Below are 20,525 nucleotides of genomic sequence, written 5' to 3' on the forward strand. Positions count from 1 at the left end.
CGCAGTGAAGGAGACGTTTCCGACCCCATAAAAAATATATATGTGATCAGCATGACTAGACGAGTCGATCTAGCCATTTCCGTCTGTCCGTCCGTTTCTTCGCATGCTAATCTCTCAGTTTTAAAGCTATCTAGCTAGTATATAAGTCGGAACCAGCCCGATCGGACAACTATATCTTATAGCTCCCAAAAGAATAATCGGAAACAAAATTTAATAAAATTATAAGTTTGGTGTTTTTTAACATACAACCTCCTAAGCTTAGAAATACCATTTTTTAATTATTTTTGAGTTTCGAATTAAATTTTATCAAAATTGGACGACTATATCATATAGGTGCCAAAGGAACGACCGGAAAATTGGTGGAAAAATAATATGAAACAAATTATAGCTTCGGTTTTTTTTTTACATATAACCTCCTTCGCTTGGAAATAACATTTATTAATTATTTCTGAGCTTCGAATTTAATTTTATCAAAATCGGACGACTATATCATATAGCTGCCATGGAACGATCGGAAAATTGGTGGGAAAATAAGATGAAACAAATTATAGCTTCGGTGTTTTTTAACATATAGGAAATAACATGTTTTAATCAGTTCTTAATTTTGAATTTAGTTTTATCAAAATCGGACGACTATATCATATATCTGCAGTAGGAACGATCGGAAAATTGGTGGGAAAATAGTGTGAAACAAATTAAAGCTTCGGTGTTTTTTTAACTTACAACCTCCTACGCTTGGAAATAACATTTTTTAGTTAGTTCTGAATTTCGAATTTTAATTTTATCAAAATTGGACGACTATATCATATAGGTGCCATAGGAACGATCGGAAAATTGGTGGAAAAATAATATGAAACAAATTACAGCTTCGGTGTTTTTTAACATATAACCTCCTTCGCTTGGAAATAACATTTTTTAATTAGTTTTGAGCTTCGAATTTAATTTTATCAAAATCGGACGACTATATCATATAGCTGCCATGGAACGATCGGAAAATTGGTGGGAAAATAATATGAAACAAATTATAGCTTCGGTGTTTTTTAACATATAACCTCCTACGCTTGGAAATAACATTTTTTAGTTAGTTCTGAATTTCGAATTTTGTTTTATCAAAATCGGACGACTATTTCATATAGCTGCCATAGGAACGATCGGAAATGTGGTGGGAAAATAATATGAAACAAATCACAGCTTCGGTGTTTTTTGACATATTATCTTATACCATTGGGAAAATCATTGTTTGAATTTTTAAATTTAATAATTATAACTGCAAGGGTAGTTAGATCAATGCAAAACATGTTAATCTTAATTTAGCACGTACCTGACTTTGTTTAAGTCAATAAATACCCGTTTTTATCACAAAACTAATAGGTTTCGGTGCGCACAATTTAAACTGTCTGCTTCCCCTTCAATAGCTTAAAACTAAACTTAATTTAATTTGTTTTATTTTCGCTGTTGGCGAATGCCCTTGCCCTATACCCTTTCCAAAGCGAAACATATCTGACTATTCCTTAAGCACTACATTAATTTTTAAAAATGGTTAATACTAAAATATTTTAAATATTTAAATAAATATTAACGGACTATATTTCTATAACCAAACTACAAATTTACGTTGTAAGAGTAATGTGTAATACATGAGCTTAACATTATAAGTAAATTGAAATTACTTAATTTTACTGTGATGAAATAATTAACTTTAATAAAAAAATATTTGTTTTTTTTGCGAAATACAATAATGCTCCTAAAATATTACGGCATTTACATAGGGCTGTGCCCCAAAGCGATTTCCGCTAAAATGTTGGTCGCTAGACAAACATTGGGTAGAGACGCCAAAGAAATAATGGACCGGCCGAAAATTGTCTCTGAGAGCGCAGAGTGCAGGCACATTATAAGACAAAGAGAGAGAGAGAGAAAGTCCGAACATATGTCTCTCGTTGTTGTACGACCGTTTTCGTCGGCCGTCTTGTACATTGCGGCGACTTCTCTGTTGACGTCGCAGTGGAGACTTCACGACCTGGATAGCGGTGCACTGGGAGAGCGGTGCAATGGGATAGCGGTGCCGTGGTCCAGATTCGCTGGACAATGGGATTGAACATTCCGTCCCCTTGCAATCGCTAGCGTTGCAAAAAGGGACGGAGACCCGGCCAGTCATCTGCGCCTTATGCTTGCGTACAGGCGCCGGAGAGGATCCACCCGAACACCGTCTTTTGGGCCACTGGCAGTACCTCGTCGACCATGTGGAAGCCCGGCTGGATAGCGTAGACGTCCGCGCCAAGGATCAGGGAGATGATTGCTGGCCGATGAAACAGCTCATCTGCGAGCGGAAGCTCCCGAAACTTCTTGACCACGCTTTCACTGAGCGGATCCGTCCGTTTGGCTCGATCTTAAGGTCCACTTCCAGCTTGATCACCTCGTCGACATTCGACCGAATTGTCGCCGTGCTCTCTCCGGTCTCGACGATCACAGTAGGGCGGACGTTGACGCTGTGGATGCTGAGCGGGTGGAGGGTTTGGCGAGTTGGCGGATCTTGCCGGCGAGAACGCTGCGGATAAGTGGCTTGTAGCTGGGAGCGTGACTATTTCCGTGTTCGTGCATGTGGAGCAGCGTATAATGGTTCCGGTCGCACATTTTGCACCGGTCACCGCTACGGCAGCTGTCAGTGGAGTGCTCGTGTGCGAGGCAGTTTGCGCAGTTCTTGTTGATAAGGACTGCCCGCATCCGCTTCTCTGCGCTCAGCTTAAAGAACCTCTGACACTTCCGAGCGCGCCGTACGAATGACGACTACGCCGACATTGCCATAGGCTCCCCGAAAAAAGGAGGCTATTCTCCTCTCTTTAAGGTACTCGTCCTTCCATCGAGCACGGAATTTGTGATGCAGGCCCTTTAAGTGTTGCCACAGGTATATAATAGAATTGGATTCTCCCTTTACTTCGGGTTCACCTATGGACAGAAGAGGTCCGCCGAAAAGAAAGTTTTCTGGTGTCAACACTAGCAGGATCCTCTGACATGGTAGAAAGCGGTCTGGAGTTTAGACAAGGCTCGATTTTTTCTAGGAGGGTGGAAAGCTCTTTAAAAGTATACATTCTCGTAGTTGGGGACTTGTAGAACAAAGTCTTGAAGCTCTTGACACCAACTTCCCACAGGCCTCCTATATGGAAGCGGAATAAACTGTCAGTTGAGCTGCTGATAACTAACGTATCAGTTACAGACTCTTTAACGGCTTGCAGAAAGTCTCGGGAAAGCAAGGATAAAGCGCCGACAAAGGTCTTTCCATTGTCGGACTGGACTTGGCGAGGACACCCTCTTCTGGATACGAAGAGAGCGAAGGCGGAAAGAAATTTCTCAGTCGTTAAGTCGGATGTAGGCTCTAGATGGATGGCCTTTGTAGAAAAATAGACGAGTACCAACACACACCCCTTTGTGATAGGACAAACTCCTTCGGTGTATATCAAAAGGACCGGCGTAGCCCATCCCTGTGTACGCCAGCTCTTTCGAAAAACTTCCCATCATCTGACATGCAATCTCTTTTTGTGGATAACGCAAGCCCTGCAGGAGTAAATCACTGTCTTCATAAAGTTCTTTATTCTCGGAACCCAGTATCTGGAACGAGTGAAACGTACCACGAACTGGTTACCACCATGTAATATAATGAGATGCGTAAGTCTTACCAGAAGCTGCGAGAGTGAACGTTCGTACGGCAGCATGCCCTGATTAGCCCTTTCTGGTCTAGAAAGGGGTTCATGGAGAGAATCGAACTTGCCGCGGGCAGAGGACGCTTCTGACTCAAGCAGCGGCATTCTTCAGAAAATGCGCTGAGTTCAAATGGTCATGAGCCGTTCAGCGGCGGCAACGTCTTGGGCCTCTAGACGGACACCTGAAAGCGGTGATTGTTTTCGACATCGCTGAACAAATCGATAGACATACGCGAGGACCCACAATGCTCTATCTAACTTGGAAATGCCATCCAGGATATCTTCTGTCGGCATAGACGCCACATGGGCTTTGAAGGCACGTTTTTCTACCTCGGTCACCGGCAAGTCGGTTCATTGGCTAGGCCGTTGATTGCGTGGCCGTTACAGTCAAGTGGGTCCATGCCATCAAATCGGGTTATCCACCAGCTCCTGAAGTGGAACTCCCCGACTAGCCAAGGCAGCTGGATTGTGTTCGGATTGAACGTGCGACCAATCGACTGCCTCTGTGGACTCGGGGTTCTTCGTCACCCTGTTGGCAACGAACGTTGTCCAATGACACGCTGGTTTGGCTAGCCATGCTAGCACAATCGAGGAATCGGTCCAAAAATGGAGTTTTGAGGTCGGCCTCGGCATATTAGGAAGGACGACATCGGCCATCTCAGACAACGGTAGAGCTCAACACAGATCCAGCCTAGGAAGTGACACTGTTTTGACTGGCGCACAAGTGCACCATGGTCGTATGGCCCATCTCTACGCGCACATAGATCGCAGCTCCGTATGTTTCTTGCGAGGCGTTACAGAATCCGTGATGCTCTATGCGGAACTCTGGACGGAAGAAAATCCATCTCGAACGTGGTGGTCTAGGATCGAATAGCTCAGAAGAAAGCTGTTCCACTTTTGGCACAGCTCAGTTGGAAGTTTATCGTCCCAACCTAGTTCCTTAAGCCAAATCTCTTATCCTTCTTACAAAGGTCACATCCTTTGGGCTTGGGTGCTACCCTTTTTCTCGTAAGAATTTATTCTTTGAGACGCTGCACTGGAGTCGAATGCTTTCGGTTGAGACTGACTCGAACGTGACGGTCGTACGTCATCTATGGCTTCTTGGGTCCGGTGAGACTCTGTGAGGAATGCGTTCAGCTCCTGCCACGTCGGATTCTCGGCCTTGTTGTGCAGAGACTGTACTTACAAGGAAGGCGTGAGCTTAGGGAGTTTGGAAGAGCACATGTACACCAAGAGGCAATCGCAATTTTCGGTTTGAACTCCGGACATTTATAACTCCGTAGGGCAACCCTCGATGGTGCGTTGAAGTTGATAGCTGACCCAGATTCCTGATAAACGGACTGCACATTGAAAAGAATTTGTAATTGGCCATTTACTAACAATCGCTTGTTTCGAAACGCTCAGTTAGGTTAGCCCAGGCTGAGCGAAAGCCATCGTTCGAAAGGGGAAGCTCGAAACAATGTTGTCTGCATCGCCACTTGTTTTTGCATTCAGGTGAAACAGTTTTTCGACCGGCGTCAGCCTTGTATTATTTATATAAATGGCCCTAAGCTGATCCCTAAAGGTCGACCAACGCAGATAATCTAAGGTGAAAACCTCGGTATCGCACGGAGGCAGCCAACAGACAGAGGAAATGTAGGTCTGGGCAGTAACTTGGCGAGCTTGGGCTATCATATCTGCGATCTGAGCACCAGATCTTTTGTAATTTGTTTAGAGCAATTAGGGAAGCTGTTAGATCCATTTTGCACGGGTGACCCTATTTTCGGGTTGACGAAGCCTTTTCGTGGGCGGATCAACTCATATGCCTGGGACTACTATAGGTGGAATAGACATCTTGTAGTATGTTCAGATTCCGGGAAGGCTTTCAGAAATTTTGCATTTATTATTAAATAAAGACTTTTGAGTTCACAGATATCATTCATAACTTCATCTGTTTTGGAATGCGAGTCATTGCTCACAACGCAACTGTCGCACTGCCACATAAGATTGGATGTAGTATGCATGTATCATTAAAACGAGTGCCCACTGTACCGACACCAACATTGTGTTATAGTTTACTTAAACAAATACAAAAGTCCCGGCCGCTAAACTCGTGCGGCCAGCCGAAATATGAATGCGCCTCAGAGCCCAACTTATGGGAAGTGCTAGTGTCAGCATATTCCCATGGCCTGAGTGCAGACACATACAAAGCTTCTCGCTGCTATTAGCCAAATACAATTGTGAGCATATACTTTGATATATACATGTCGGCCGCTGCCAATGTTTGCAGGCAGCGCAGCCGCGAAAAACTAGTTGTAAGTCACTCTGATTTTGACCATCAAATAAAAAAGATCTTCCCGTGGCCGTTGGCCACGAAGACTAAACCTATGCATTTTTTATGGGTTCAACATATATAAAAATAATGACAAGAAGGACCAGTAATATATGGGAATTGTTGTTAAAAGTTTGATTGCATCTTCCGGCACATCGACGCAAGCGGTGTGGAACTTGAGGCGACAAAGAGAGGCACAACGAACCGTTTCAAAGCCGCGAAGCTGTGCAGCTGTGACTTCAGCTTTGCACTCCGCGCACGAATTAGAAGGCATAGCGAAAAAATACATCTGGTCGACACGCGCGCTGATCAGAGAATGATCGTTTGCTATGTCCGCGATATCGTTCAAACTTCTTCGATATGCGGACCATACATACACCAAGTACCTTAAACACGATTGACTTGATGTCGATGGGCATCATACCCCCCTCGACATCCGATTTATATGAGCCCTTTTCGGTGTAAGCTACAACGTCGGTGACCTTCTTGGCTTCTTCTGACTTCTTCTGCTACCCACTCATCGCAATCCGAGAGATCGTGGTGGAAGCTCTTAGTGTCGTCAGAGCCGTCCTACAAAACGATGACTTGATCCATCTGGAAGATCGTAAACTAAACTTATTGGTACCGTGGCATTAACTATTTTAACTCCCTTCCCATCGGTGCAGTGACGTCGGACTTCGTGAAGAACCCAATGATGCAAATCTCGTGACGATGTAGGGAAGATCTTGGCAGCGAACCCTAAGAAGATTGCGTACCAAGACTTTAGAAATTTTAATTCGTTTGGGAGAAATAGTGGGGAAAGTGTAAAAGTGAAAATGTAGAAAATTGGAGCACCTGGTGACGGTCGTGATAAATGCCCCCGGCTTTTAACTAAGTTTTATTCTTACTAAGAATACGCGTCGAGTGACACCCCATTTGTTGAAATCCGATCTCCCGTTCAGAAGTTATTCCAAAAACAAGATTTTCGTCTTTTTCCCAAAATTGTTTGTGGGTTTGCGGGAACTCCTTTTTATCGGTGTGTTGAGTAGCTCGAGATTGAAAACTTTTGTTCTACGACTTTTGGAAAATATGAATTCTTATAGTTTCTAAATAGCTAATGCTACAGAATTGTGTTACACGACTCTAAAAAGGTAATTAAATTCGCTAAATACTTTACCTGTACTGAATTTTTTTGAATATAACAGATTTAGAGATATAGCAAAAAATTTTATTTTAAAACCACTTTCTTACTATTTTTTGGTTCAAGCGATTTTTTTTCAACTTTAGATAATTAATTCTTTATATTCCTCAACTTTTAATATATAACACTTTTTATCATAAAATTTACGGTTTGGAAGATATTGAGCAATTAAAAGTGCAACCCCTTCATTGTTTACTTGAAGGCACAAGAATATGCAACAGTAATTTGATGAGAACAAATTCTTATTAGATATTTTTTTAATAAAAAGCGAAGCATTTAGAAGTTTTTCATCGACTAAAACTATTTGTAATAAATTATATATTAAAAGAATGAAAAATTTGATGTAATGCCATTACCATATTACAGCAAAACTGAAAAGAACTCCCAGTTTATTATTGATTTTAAAAAAAGAAAGGAAACTTCTTTCAGCAAGCCAAAGTTTCTATACTCTTGCAGGTCGTTTTCGTGAGAGCATTGTAGGTCAAAAGATTTCCGATTTTAGGAAAACTAAAAACTAATAACAGAAATATTAAGATAACGTCCCGTTTCAATTTTCTACCGTATATGTTTGCTGAAAACGAAATATAACGGTCTTTGTATTATTTCGACATAAACTATCCGATCGTTCCTATGGCATGATATTCCCAAGAGTAGAAGTTTATATGTGAAAACACACAAAAGTTAAAGTTTCTTTACATATTTAAAAAAAAATTTTTTGATCGTTCCTATGGGAGCTATAGGATATAGTCGTCCAATTTTTTTTTTTAAATTATTCATATTTCTGAAATATATAAAGAATGATATTCCCAAGAGTTGAAGCTAATATGTCCAAAAACACCATCGTTTTATTTATACCCGATACTCGTGGAGTAAAAGGGTATACTAGATTTGTCTGGAAGTATGTAACAGGCAGAAGAAAGCGTTTCCAACCCCATAAAGTATATACATTCTTGATCAGGATCACTAGCCGAGTCGATCTAGACATGTCCGTCTCTCCGTCTGTCCGTCTATCCGTATGAACGCTGACATCTCGGAAACTATAAGAGCTAGGCTATTGGGATTTGGCAAGCAGATTCCTGAACTTTTTGCGCAGTGCAAATTTGTTTCAGCAGGGTGCCACGCCCACTCTGACGCCCACAAACCACCCCAAGCTGTGGCTCCTACGGTTTTGACGCTAGAATAAAAAATAGTATGCCACGCCCACTCTAACGCCCATAACGCCTAAATCTGTCTACCGCCCACTAACCATATATTGAGCGTATTTCAATCTCGCTTGCATATCTCCATTTCCCTATAGTCCATTTAGCTGAGTATTTGATAGTCGACGTACTCGACTATATCGTTCTTCCTTGTTTTTTTAAATTTTTTAAAAGTTAGTTTTTTGATCATTCCTGTCTATGCAATAGAAATACGACATTTGGTAAGGTTTCATTCCTATTACTTCAAAACTGAAAGACTAATTTGCGTAGAAACGGACAGACGGAAATGGCTAGATCGACTCGTCTAGTGATGCTGATCAAGAATATATATAATTTATGGGGTTAGAAGCGTCTTCTTCACTACGTTGCAAACTTCTGACTGAAATTATTATACCTTCTGCAAGGGTATAATTATAAATTCTGATACCAAACAAAAACACCTCTTAACGAGGTAAGGGGTCCTGGCGATCACCCACCATTAACATACAAAAGATCTGATATCGACTTTAAAGACGAATATTGCTTGTACATTCGACTAAATAAATACACTTTCCAAATTGTTATCATTCAACAAGCTGCTGATGACACCGGAATCCTGAGCCGCTCGAGATGCCCAACTAGAGCAACAGCCCAACTAGTGGTGGTTGAAAGTGGCTATTAGACTGGCAAATCAAAATTACTGAACAAAAGTGTAAGCATATAAGGTTTTTTCTTGACAGGCAATCGTGCCCTTGGCTAACTTAGAACAGTACGCAGATCCCCCAAGCCAACGATGTGACATATCTGGGCGTCCACCTCGACAAACGTCCAACCTGGAGGAAACACATTGAACGCAAGAAAGAACATCTCATACTAAGAGCTAGCAGCCTACACTGGATTATAAATTATCGATCACCCCTGTGACTGGACCTCAAGGTTCTGCTCTACAATTTCATTTGATCTTACGGCTCCCAGCTTTGGGGGAATGCAAGCAACAGCAGTATTGATTAATCAAAAATATTGCGAACAATCATTTAGGCACCATGGTATGTTCAGAACGAAAACATCCACAGGGATCCTGGCATACCGCCGGTTAAGGATGAAATATCAAAACAGAAAGTGGTTTACCATAAGAAATTATTAGTGGAGACAAGATGTAGGACGATTTGATACCTTTTTTAGATATTCTACCTAGAAGTGAGATAATTTGTCAACTTTAAAGGGACATATCTTTTAGAATAAGAAATTATCAGTGGAAACAAGATGTAGGACGATTTGATACCTTTTTTAGATATTCTACCTAGAAGTGAGATAATTTGTCAACTTTAAAGGGACATATCTTTTAGAATACAAGGTGAGTTCCAAAGTAAACAGGACTTTTAAAAAAAAGTCAGAACAAATAGATTTTTTCGGCAAAATCAATTTGTTTTATTCAAAATAGTCTTCTTCTGCTTTAATACAGCGTTTCGCACGGTCCAAAAGCATGTCGAACGAGTGTTTTAGCTCGTTGCCCGGTATGGCCGCCAGTATGCTTAATAGTATGCATAACGCTTTCCTTTCATCGGCAAATGCATTTTTCCGAAAATATCAAAATATCAGGTGAATACGGGGAGTGGTTGATGGTTAAAATGTGATTTTTGGTCAAATAGTCGGACACAAGCGTCGATCGATGAGACGGCGCATTATCGTGCAACAAACGCCAACTTCCATCTTCGCGATATTCGGGCCGAACACGTCGAATACCGCGCACCAAACGCTTCAAAACTCCAAGGAACAAATTCTTTGTGGACAATACCCTTGGAATCATAAAAACAAATCAGCATTGCCTTCACTTTTGACTTCTCCAGGCGCGAGTTTTTGGGTTTCGGCTCGTCCGGCGCCTTCCATTCAGCACTCTGGCGTTTCGTTTCGGGATCATATTGAAAACACTACGTTTCGTCACCAGTCACAATATTGTAAAGGAAGTTCGGGTCTTTTTTTGCCTCTTTAATGATGTCTTTCTAATGTTGAATTCTGAGCAATTTTTGGACGTCAGTCAATTTGTGCGGAACAAACCGTGCACACACCTTTTGTAAGCCCAAATGTTCGGTCAAAATGCGATAAATCGATGTTTTGGAGATGTTCAATTCTATTTCCATGAATTTCAATGATGATTTCAGCTGATTTTTTATGAATTCACGCACAGTTTCGATGGAATTTTCGGTGATCACGGATTTTGGTTGGCCCACATGTTCATCGTCATTTATGTCCTCACGACCACTTTGAAAACGTTGAAACCACTCGTGCACTCTGCTACGGGATAGGCAATCATCGCCATAAACTTGTTTCATCAATTGAAACGTTTCGGTAAAAGATTTACCAATTTTAAAACAAAATTTAATGTTGGCTCTTTGTTCGAAGCTCGTTTTCGCACCAATGACAAAAACATACTGACACTTAAAACGCAATAACCTCACTTCCAATAAATGAAATGTCATGAAATTTTTACTGGAAGTCGATAAACGATAGCAGATTCTAACGAAACCAGTTGACATATAGATGGCGCCACTAGAGGGCGCTAGATTCAAAAAGTCCTGTTTACTTTGGAACTCACCTTGTACTAGTTTGTCGCTTTCCTGCTTACTGAATTTATAAAATCTGAAACAGTAAACGATTCCAATTGAAAACAAGGGAGAACGCTATAGTCGAGCACCTCGACTATTAGATACCCGTTACTCAGCATAAGGGACCAAAAGGAAATGGAGATATGCAAGCAGCAAAGTGAGATTTAAATGCGCCACCTACCGGCGGCAGACAGATTTAAGCGTTGTGGGCGTTAGAGTGGGCGTAGATCAGTCGATAGGTATTGACGAGACCAATACATTTCAGTTAAAATTTGTCATCTAGCATAAAAATTGTGGGTGCGACAGGCTTGGGCGGCTTGTGGGCGTGGCATATTCGCGCGACAAAATTGCGCTGCGTACAAAGCTACGGAATCTCAATCTGAGATCCCGATTCTCTATCTTTGCTAGTTTCCGAGATATCTACGTTCATACTTACGATTTTTTGAAGTCTGTGGGCGTTAACGTGGGCGTGGCAAACTTAGGTAGAGCTTAGTACTTTTCATGTTTAGATCTGATGTCAGGACTTCATCAAATAGGACTCGAAGAAACGTCTAGAAATATGACATCCTTTTCCACGAGCAATGGCTCCTCTCGCTTCACGCGATTACCTTATGGTTTAAAAATAGCGCCAAATTCTTTCCAAAGAATGAGGACAATTGCATTTTCAGGTATCGAACCTTCACAGGCATTCTTGTATATAGATGACCTAATTGTCATCGGTTGTTCAGAAAAACATATGATTAACAAGGAAGAACGCTATAGTCGAGTACCTCGACTATCAGATACCAGTTACTCAGCTAAAGTGACCAAAGGGAAATGGAAATATGCAAGCAGCAAGCGAGATTGAAATGCGCCACCTACCGACAGTAGACAGATTTAAGCGTTATGGGCGTTAAAGTGGGCGTGGCAAATTTTTTTTGGGTCAATCGATAGGTATTGACGAGACGAATACTGTTCAGTTAAAATTTTGTATCTAGCATGAAAATTGTGGGCGCCACAGGCTTGGGCGGTTTGTGGGCGTTAGAGTGGGCGTGGCATATTTGCGTAACAAACTTGCGCTGCGCACAAGGCTACGGAATCTAAGTCTGAGATCCCAATTCTCTATCCTTGATAGTTTCCGAGATATCCACGTTCATATTTACGATTTTTTGAAGTTTGTGGGCGTAAAAGTGGGCGTGGCAAACTTTTTTTGTTTAATCGATGGGTACAATACATTTCAGTTAAAATTTGTATTCTAGCATCAAAGCTGCAGGTGCCACAGTTTTGGGCGGCTTGTGGGCGTTAGAGTGGGCGTGGCACTCTACTGAAACAAACTTGCGCTGCGTAAGAAGCTCAGGAATCTGCACGCCAAATCTCAATAGCCTAGCTCTCATAGTTTCCGAGATCTCAGCGTTCATCCGGACAGACAGACGGACATGGCTAGATCGTCTCGGCTAGTGATCCTGAACAAGAATATATATACTTTATGGGGTCGGAAACGCTTCCTTCTGCCTGTTACATACTTTCCGACGAATCTAGTATACCCTTTTACTCTACGAGTAACGGGTATAATTATGAACAACTTAAAATGAATACACAGAAAATAGGGTATTAGCCATACTTAGAAACAGAGCGGAGCCTCTATCAATTTCAGACTTTAAAGACGAGTATATGAATAGGTACGACCTAGCTTTTTCCCCGCTTATTCATTGCAGCAGCACGCAAAAAGCAGTAGTACAGTCTACCGTTAGAAACTGTAAAGTATTCCGGAGATAGACATACACCCAGTGTTAGGACACATAAATGTGCTAAAAATTATGCATAATTAATACAACAAACTAATAAATAAATTCTTAGTATGGAATAGGAGCAATTAACTCTCCACATTAATTAATTAAAGAATTAAAGGACACATTTGACAACTCTTACAAATATATAAGCCAAAATAGGCCAATACATAAAGACACAATTAATAAGCATGCAAAGATTCTTGCAGATTCTTTCAATACGGCAAGAACTTTAGTACATGAAAATAGGGCAGCGATAAATAAAACAAATTGGTCAAAATTATCTAAATTATTGATCAAATTACGTACAAATCTAATAACTGTCAAAGATAGGTATAATTTAAATATATCGATACCGAAAATTTTAAATACCCCTTTGACAATAGATCAAGAAATAGGCCTAACGGAAAATGAAGATTCAGATTCGAGCAAAGGAATTGAAATAAAAGAAAAACAGAAGCAGAAGTAGAATAAGATATAGAATCAGATGTAAGCGTGCAAGACATAAAAGAAAACATAATGGCAGGTCCAGCCGCCCAAAAGATATCTCGAATCCCGGAATTTAACGGGCAAAAGATACATCTTCAAAGATTTATAACAACCTTGAAGTTGGTTAACCTGACTAAAGGCACATTCGAAGATTTAGCTGTAGAAGTCATTAAATCCAAAAAATGCAAGACACTATAGTCGGCGAAACATCCGACGTAGTCAAAGCCAAAATGGCGAAAACAAGCCAGAAAGGCAAAGCAGCAGAGAAATTTACATCAGAAATAGACAACTTACGAAGGACTACCAGCAGAACACGCTGGCAAATTCAGCACAAAAGAAGACATCACCACAATGGTTAAAAACTGTGAGCATGGCCGCCTAAAAACAATTTTAGAGGCAGGCAACTTTACAACTATGAATGAAGCCGTCACTAAGTACATACAATGCAGTACTGAAATGACAGGCAATGCAAATTCAATACTGTACACACAAAGAGGAAACAACTATCGCGGTAACAACTTCAGAAATAATTACCGCGGTTGGGGCAATAACCGAGGTAATTATCAGCACAACGGATATTACCAATAAAATGGCTATTACCAAAATAACGGCTATAACCGAAACTATAATAATCAGACCAACAACAATTATAGTGGTCGTGGTTATTATAGAGGAAACAACCGTGGTGGAAACACCAATAACAACAGATATAATAACAACAATGCAAATACGAATACGAACAGACAGAACAATAATAATGTCGGACAGGTACAAACCATGTCGGAAAACCAATAAAGACCCTTAAGATAAAACCCAGTGAAGAATACGGTTCATACTATCAATCTTAATTTCAATCTTTTCGTTTCTCTCAAAAATGAATACACAAATAAATTATATACATTATTAGTTGATACAGGTGCAGACATCTCTTTAATAAAAGAAACTTCAGACTCGTTTAATGTTGATTATAAAAATATTACCCAAATATCTGGTGTTGGTGAAGGAACAACCAACTCAAACGGATTAGTATCAATAGAACTTCTTTCAAGCAACCATGCTATATCGCATAATTATACCCGTTACTCGTAGATTAAAAAGGTATACTAGATTCGTCGGAAAGTATGTAACAGGCAGAAGGAAGCGTTTCCGACCCCATAAAGTATATATATTCTTGATCAGGATCACTAGCCGAGTCGATCTAGCCATGTCCGTCTGTCCGTCTGTTGGTCTGTCCGTCTGTCCGTCTGTCTGTCTGTCCGGATGAACGCTGAGATCTCGGAAACTATAAGAGCTAGGCTATTGAGATTTGGCGTGCAGATTCCTGAGCTTCTTACGCAGCGCAAGTTTGTTTCAGCAGAGTGCCACGCCCACTCTAACGTCCACAAGCCGCACAAAACTGTGGTTCCTACAGTTTTGATGCTAGAACAAAAATTTTAACTGAAAAGTGTTGTTCTCGTCAATACCTATCGATTGATCAAAAAAAAAAAAGTTAGCCACGCCCACTTTAACGCCCACAAACCGCCCACAAACTTCAAAAAATCGTAAATATGAACATGGATATCTCGGAAACTATCAAAGATAGAGAAATGGGATCTCAGTTTTAGATTTCGTAGCCTTCTACGCAGCGCAAGGTTGTTACGCGAATATGCCACGCCCACTCTTACGCCCACAATCCGCCCAAACCTATGACGCCCACAATTTTTATGCTAGATACAAAATTTTAACTGAATTGTTTGCCACGCCCACTCTAACGCCCATAACGCTTAAATCTGTCTTCCGCCGGTAGGTGGCGCATTTTAATCTCGCTTTGCTGCTTGCAAATCTCCATTTCTCTTTGGTCCCTTTAGCTAAGTAACGTGTATATGTTAGTCCAGGTACTCGACTATAGCGTTCTTCCTTGTTTTCATTTAGTAACATAAAATTTTCCTATTCCATGTGATGGAATTATAGGCATAGATTTTATGAAAAAATACAATTGTCAAATAGATTTAAAAATAGAAAACGATTGGCTCATACTGAGACCAGATAACCTCTATAATCCGATTCATATTTCAATAAACCATATACTAGAAAATAATTTGACAATTCTACCAGCAAGATCCGAAGTAGTCCGAAAAATTGCTATAAATTCAGCAACCAGGTATATATTAATACCAAACCAAGAAATCCAGAATGGTGTATTCATTGGAAATTCCATTGCAGATTCTAAAAACACTTTTGTCCGAATTTTTAATACAACTAATAAAACTGCATTCATTCAATTAAATACACTGAAAGTTGAACCATTGGATGATTACGACATAATTAAATCTAATAAAAATGTAAACAAAGAAGAAATTTTAGAGAAATTGGACAAAAATTTTCCACCTCAGTTCAAGGAAATACTTAACGAATTATGCACGAAATACACAGATATATTCGGATAAGAATCCGAATCAATATCAACTAATAATTTTTACAAACAAAAAATAAGTATGAAAGATGATGAACCAGTATACATAAAGAATTATAGAATTCCCCACAGTCAAAAAGACGAAGTATAAAAACAAGTAGACAAATTAATTAAAGACAAAATAGTAGAACTTTCAGTTTCTGAATACAACAGTTCATCATTACCAAATTGCGATACTAAAAGATGGCATCTAGTAATTGATTACCGCCAAATAAAAACTAAATTTATAAGATAAATTTCCACTACCAAAAATAGACGATATTCTTGACAAATTAGGTAGAGCTTAGTACTTTTCATGTTTAGATCTGATGTCAGGACTTCATCAAATAGAACTCGAAGAAACGTCTGGAAATATGACATCCTTTTCGACGAGCAATGGCTCCTCTCGCTTCACGCGATTACCTTATGGTTTAAAAATAGCGCCAAATTCTTTCCAAAGAATGAGGACAATTGCATTTTCAGGTATCGAATCTTCACAGGCATTCTTGTATATAGATGACCTAATTGTCATCGGTTGTTCAGAAAAACATATGATTAACAAGGAAGAACGCTATAGTCGAGTACCTCGACTATCAGATACCCGTTACTCAGCTAAAGTGACCAAAGGGAAATGGAAATATGCAAGCAGCAAGCGAGATTGAAATGCGCCACCTACCGACAGTAGACAGATTTAAGCGTTATGGGCGTTAGAGTGGGCGTGGCAAATTTTTTTTGGATCAATCGATAGGTATTGACGAGACCAATACATTTCAGTTAAGATATTTTATCTAGCATAAAAATTGTGGGCGCCACAGGCTTGGGCGGTTTGTGGGCGTTGGAGTGGGCGTGGCATGTTCGCGTATCAAATTTGCGCTGCGTACAAGGCTACGGAATTTAAATCTGAGAATTCAATTCTCTATCATTGATAGTTTCCGAAATATCAAAGTTCATACTTACGATTTTTTGAAGTTTTTGGACGGTTTGTGGGCGTTAAAGTGGGCGTGGCAAACTTTTTTTTTTTTGATCAATCGATAGGTATTGACGAGAACAACACTTTTCAGTTAAAATTTTTGTTCTAGCATCAAAACTATAGGAGCCACAGATTTGGGCGGTTTGTGGGCGTTAGAGTGGGCGTGGCACTCTGATGAAATAAACTTGCGCTGCGTAAGAAGCTCAGGAGTCTGCACGCCAATTTTCAATAGCCTAGCTCCTGTAGTTTCCGAGATCTCAGCGTTCATCCGGACAGACAGACAGCCGGACAGACGGACATGGCTAGATCGACTCGGCTAGTGATCCTGATCAAGAATATATATACTTTATGGGGTCGGAATCGCTTCCTTCTGCCTGTTACATACTTTCCGACGAATCTAGTATACCCTTTTACTCTACGAGTAACGGGTATAAAAATCTTACAAACGTTTTTGATTTATGTAGGAAGCACAACCTTTAATTGCACCCAGAAAAGTGGTGCCAGTGTACTGACAAAGGTATTTTGCCAGACAATAAAAAATACGATGTATTAGAAAAATACCAAGTCCCAACGGACGCAGACAGCGCTAGAAGATTCGTTGCATTTTGCAATTACTACAGACGTTTTATTTAGAATTTTTCCGATCACTCACGACACATAACTAGATTATGTAAAAAGAATGTTAGATTCGAATGGACAGATGAATGCCAAAACGCATTCGAATACCTTAAAATTCAATTGATGAAACCCACACTTCTGCAATATCCAGATTTTAATAAAGAATTTTGTATAACAACAGATGCCAGCAAACAAGCGTGTGGAGCTGTTCTTACTCAAGATTACAAAAACACACAGCTACCAGTAGCCTATGCACCAAGATCATTTACTAAAGGAGAAAGCAATAGAAATACAACTGAACAAGAGTTAGCAGCTATCCACTGGGCGATAAATCATTTTCGACCATATATTTATGGAAGACACTTCACAGTCAAAACAGACCATAGGCCATTTACTTACTTATTTTCAATGACAAACCCGAGCTCAAAACTAACACGAATGAGATAAGACTTAGAAGAATATGATTTTACTGTGGAACATCTTTAGGAAAAAGACAATCATATAGCCGACGCGCTTCCAAGAACATTTATAACGGACTTAAAAAATATTCAAACGAATAATAAAATTCTGACAGTCAATACCAGAAACCAAAGAAAACAAAAAAATTCCTGAGCAGGAAAAGAAAAAGAAAAAATTTATTGGCCTAGGCAAACTCTAAATAAAGCTTCTCAGCCCAACGTATACGAAGTCATTGTAAATGACGAGGTACGAAAAGTAGTGACCTTGCGAATAACAGATTCACTATGCTTACTAAAGCATGGAAAAAAAGTTATAGCTAGAATTGATGTTAGCGATATGTACACCAATGGAATTCTCGACTTAGGTCAGTTCTTTCAAAGGCTTGAAAAAGAAGTCTGTATACTTAATATCAGCAAACTCAAAGTGGCACCTAGTGAAAAGATCTTTGACACTATATCAATAGAAGCTTTTAATAATGGGCAACAAAATATTACAATCTCTAAGAGTAGCGCTACTCAAGCCGGTGACCCTATTATCAAATAATGATACAGAGAAAGAAGCATTACAGTTTACATTCCATGACGATCCAATACAAGGAGGTCATACAGGCATAGCTAGAGTATTAGCAAAGATAAAAAGGCATTATTATTGGAAAAATATGACCCGATTTATATTATATTTTTATACCCGTTACTCGTAGAGTAAAAGGGTATACTAGATTCGTCGGAAAGTATGTAACAGGCAGAAGGAAGCGTTTCCGACTCCATAAAGTGTATATATTCTTGATCAGGATCACTAGCCGAGTCGATCTAGCCATGTCCGTCTGTCCGTCTGTCGGTCTGTCTGTCCGGATGAACGCTGAGATCTCGAAAACTATGAGAGCTAGGCTATTGATATTTGGCGTGCAGATTCCTGAGCTTCTTACGCAGCGCAAGTTTGTTTCAGTACAGTGCCACGCCCACTCTAACACCCACAAGCCACCCAAAACTGTGGCTCCTACAGTTTTGATGCTAGAATAAAAATTGTAAATGAATTGTATTGTTCTCATCAATACCTATCGATTGATAAAAAAAAGTTTGCCACGCCCACAAACCGCTCACAAACTTCAAAAAATCGTAAATATGAACGTGGATATCTCGGAAACTATCAAGGATAGAGAATTGGGATCTCAGATTAAGATTCCGTAGCCTTGTGCGCAGCGCAAGTTCGTTTCGCAAATATGCCACGCCCACTCTAACGCCCACAAACCGCCCAAGCCTGTGGCGCCCACAATTTTCATACAAGATACAAAATTTTAACTGAAATGTATTGGCCTCGTCAATACCTATCGATTGACCCAAAACCCAAAGCTTAGGAATCTCCACGCCAAGTCTCAACAGCCTAGCTCTTATAGTTTCCGAGATATCAGCGTTCATCCGGACGGACAGACAGACGGACAGACGGACATGGCTAGATCGACTCGGCTAGTGATCCTGATCAAGAATATATATACTTAATGGGGTCGGAAACGCTTCCTTCTGCCTGTTACATACTTTCCGACGAATCTAGTATACCCTTTTACTCTACGAGTAACGGGTATAAAAACGTCACAAAAATCGATTACCTCGACTTTCAGATACCCGTTACTCAGCTAAAGGGACCAAAGGAAAAGGGAGATATGCAAGCAGCAAAGTGAAATTTAAATGCGCCACCTACTGGCGGTAGACAGATTTAAGCGTTGTGGCCGTAAGAGTGGGCGTGGCAAAGTTTTTTTTGGATCAATCTATGGGTATTGACGAGACTTGGGCTTGGGCGGCTTGTGGGCGTTAGAGTGGGCGTGGCATATTCGCGTAACAAACTTGCGCTGCGCTCAAGCCTACGAAATCTAAATCTGAAATCCCATTTCTCTACTATTGATATTTTCCGAGATATCCGCGTTCATATTTACGATTTTTTTAAGTTTGTGGACGGTTTGTGGGCGTTAAAGTGGGCGTGAGAAACTTTTTTGGGTCAATCGATAGGTATTGATGAGAAGAATACATTTCAGTTAAATTTTTATTCTAGCATCAAAGCGCTGCGTAAGAAGCTTAGGAATCTCCACGCCAAGTCTCAACAGACTAGCTCTTATAGTTTCCGAGATCTCAGAGTTCATCCGGACGGACAGACAGACGGACAGACGGACATGGCTAGATCGACTCGGCTAGTGATCCTGATCAAGAATATATATACTTTATGGGGTCGAAAACGCTTCCTTCTGCCTGTTACATACTTTCCGACGAATCTAGTATACCCTTTTACTCTATGAGTAACGGGTATAAAAACGTCACAAAAATTCTGTGACGTTTTTTTTATATGAACTTTTTGGTTTTTGGACGACTTTTTGTTAGGTTGAATACTAGGCCTTACTAAAAACTAACTCATATGGACAATAGTCATGTGCCATAGAGGGTGTTGTGTTGAAACAACATACGAAGTATTGGAGCCATACATCCCAATCCGTTTTATCAACTGAGATGTATGAGCGGATGAACTCATTTAATGTTCTGTGGCTTCGCTCCACGGTTCCTACAGTCTGGTGATGGTATGCGGTAGAAGTTATGTTTTTGATATTTAAATTTTTACATAAATTTAATTATCGAATTTTTATATTCTGTTCCCATGTCCGTTATGAACGTCTTCATTGGACCATACTTGAGAATAAAAACTTCAAATATAGCTTTTGCTACTGTTTTTGCAGTTTTGTTTTGAATTGGTATTGCCACAAGGTATTAAGTTAAATCGCAGATTAGGGTTGCTGCATATTCATTTCCTTGTTCGATCGTATCCACCACTACCCTGTCAAAAGC

This window comes from Drosophila subpulchrella, unplaced genomic scaffold (assembly GCF_014743375.2).
Source record: "Drosophila subpulchrella strain 33 F10 #4 breed RU33 unplaced genomic scaffold, RU_Dsub_v1.1 Primary Assembly Seq477, whole genome shotgun sequence".
Lineage (NCBI taxonomy): Eukaryota > Metazoa > Arthropoda > Insecta > Diptera > Drosophilidae > Drosophila > Drosophila subpulchrella.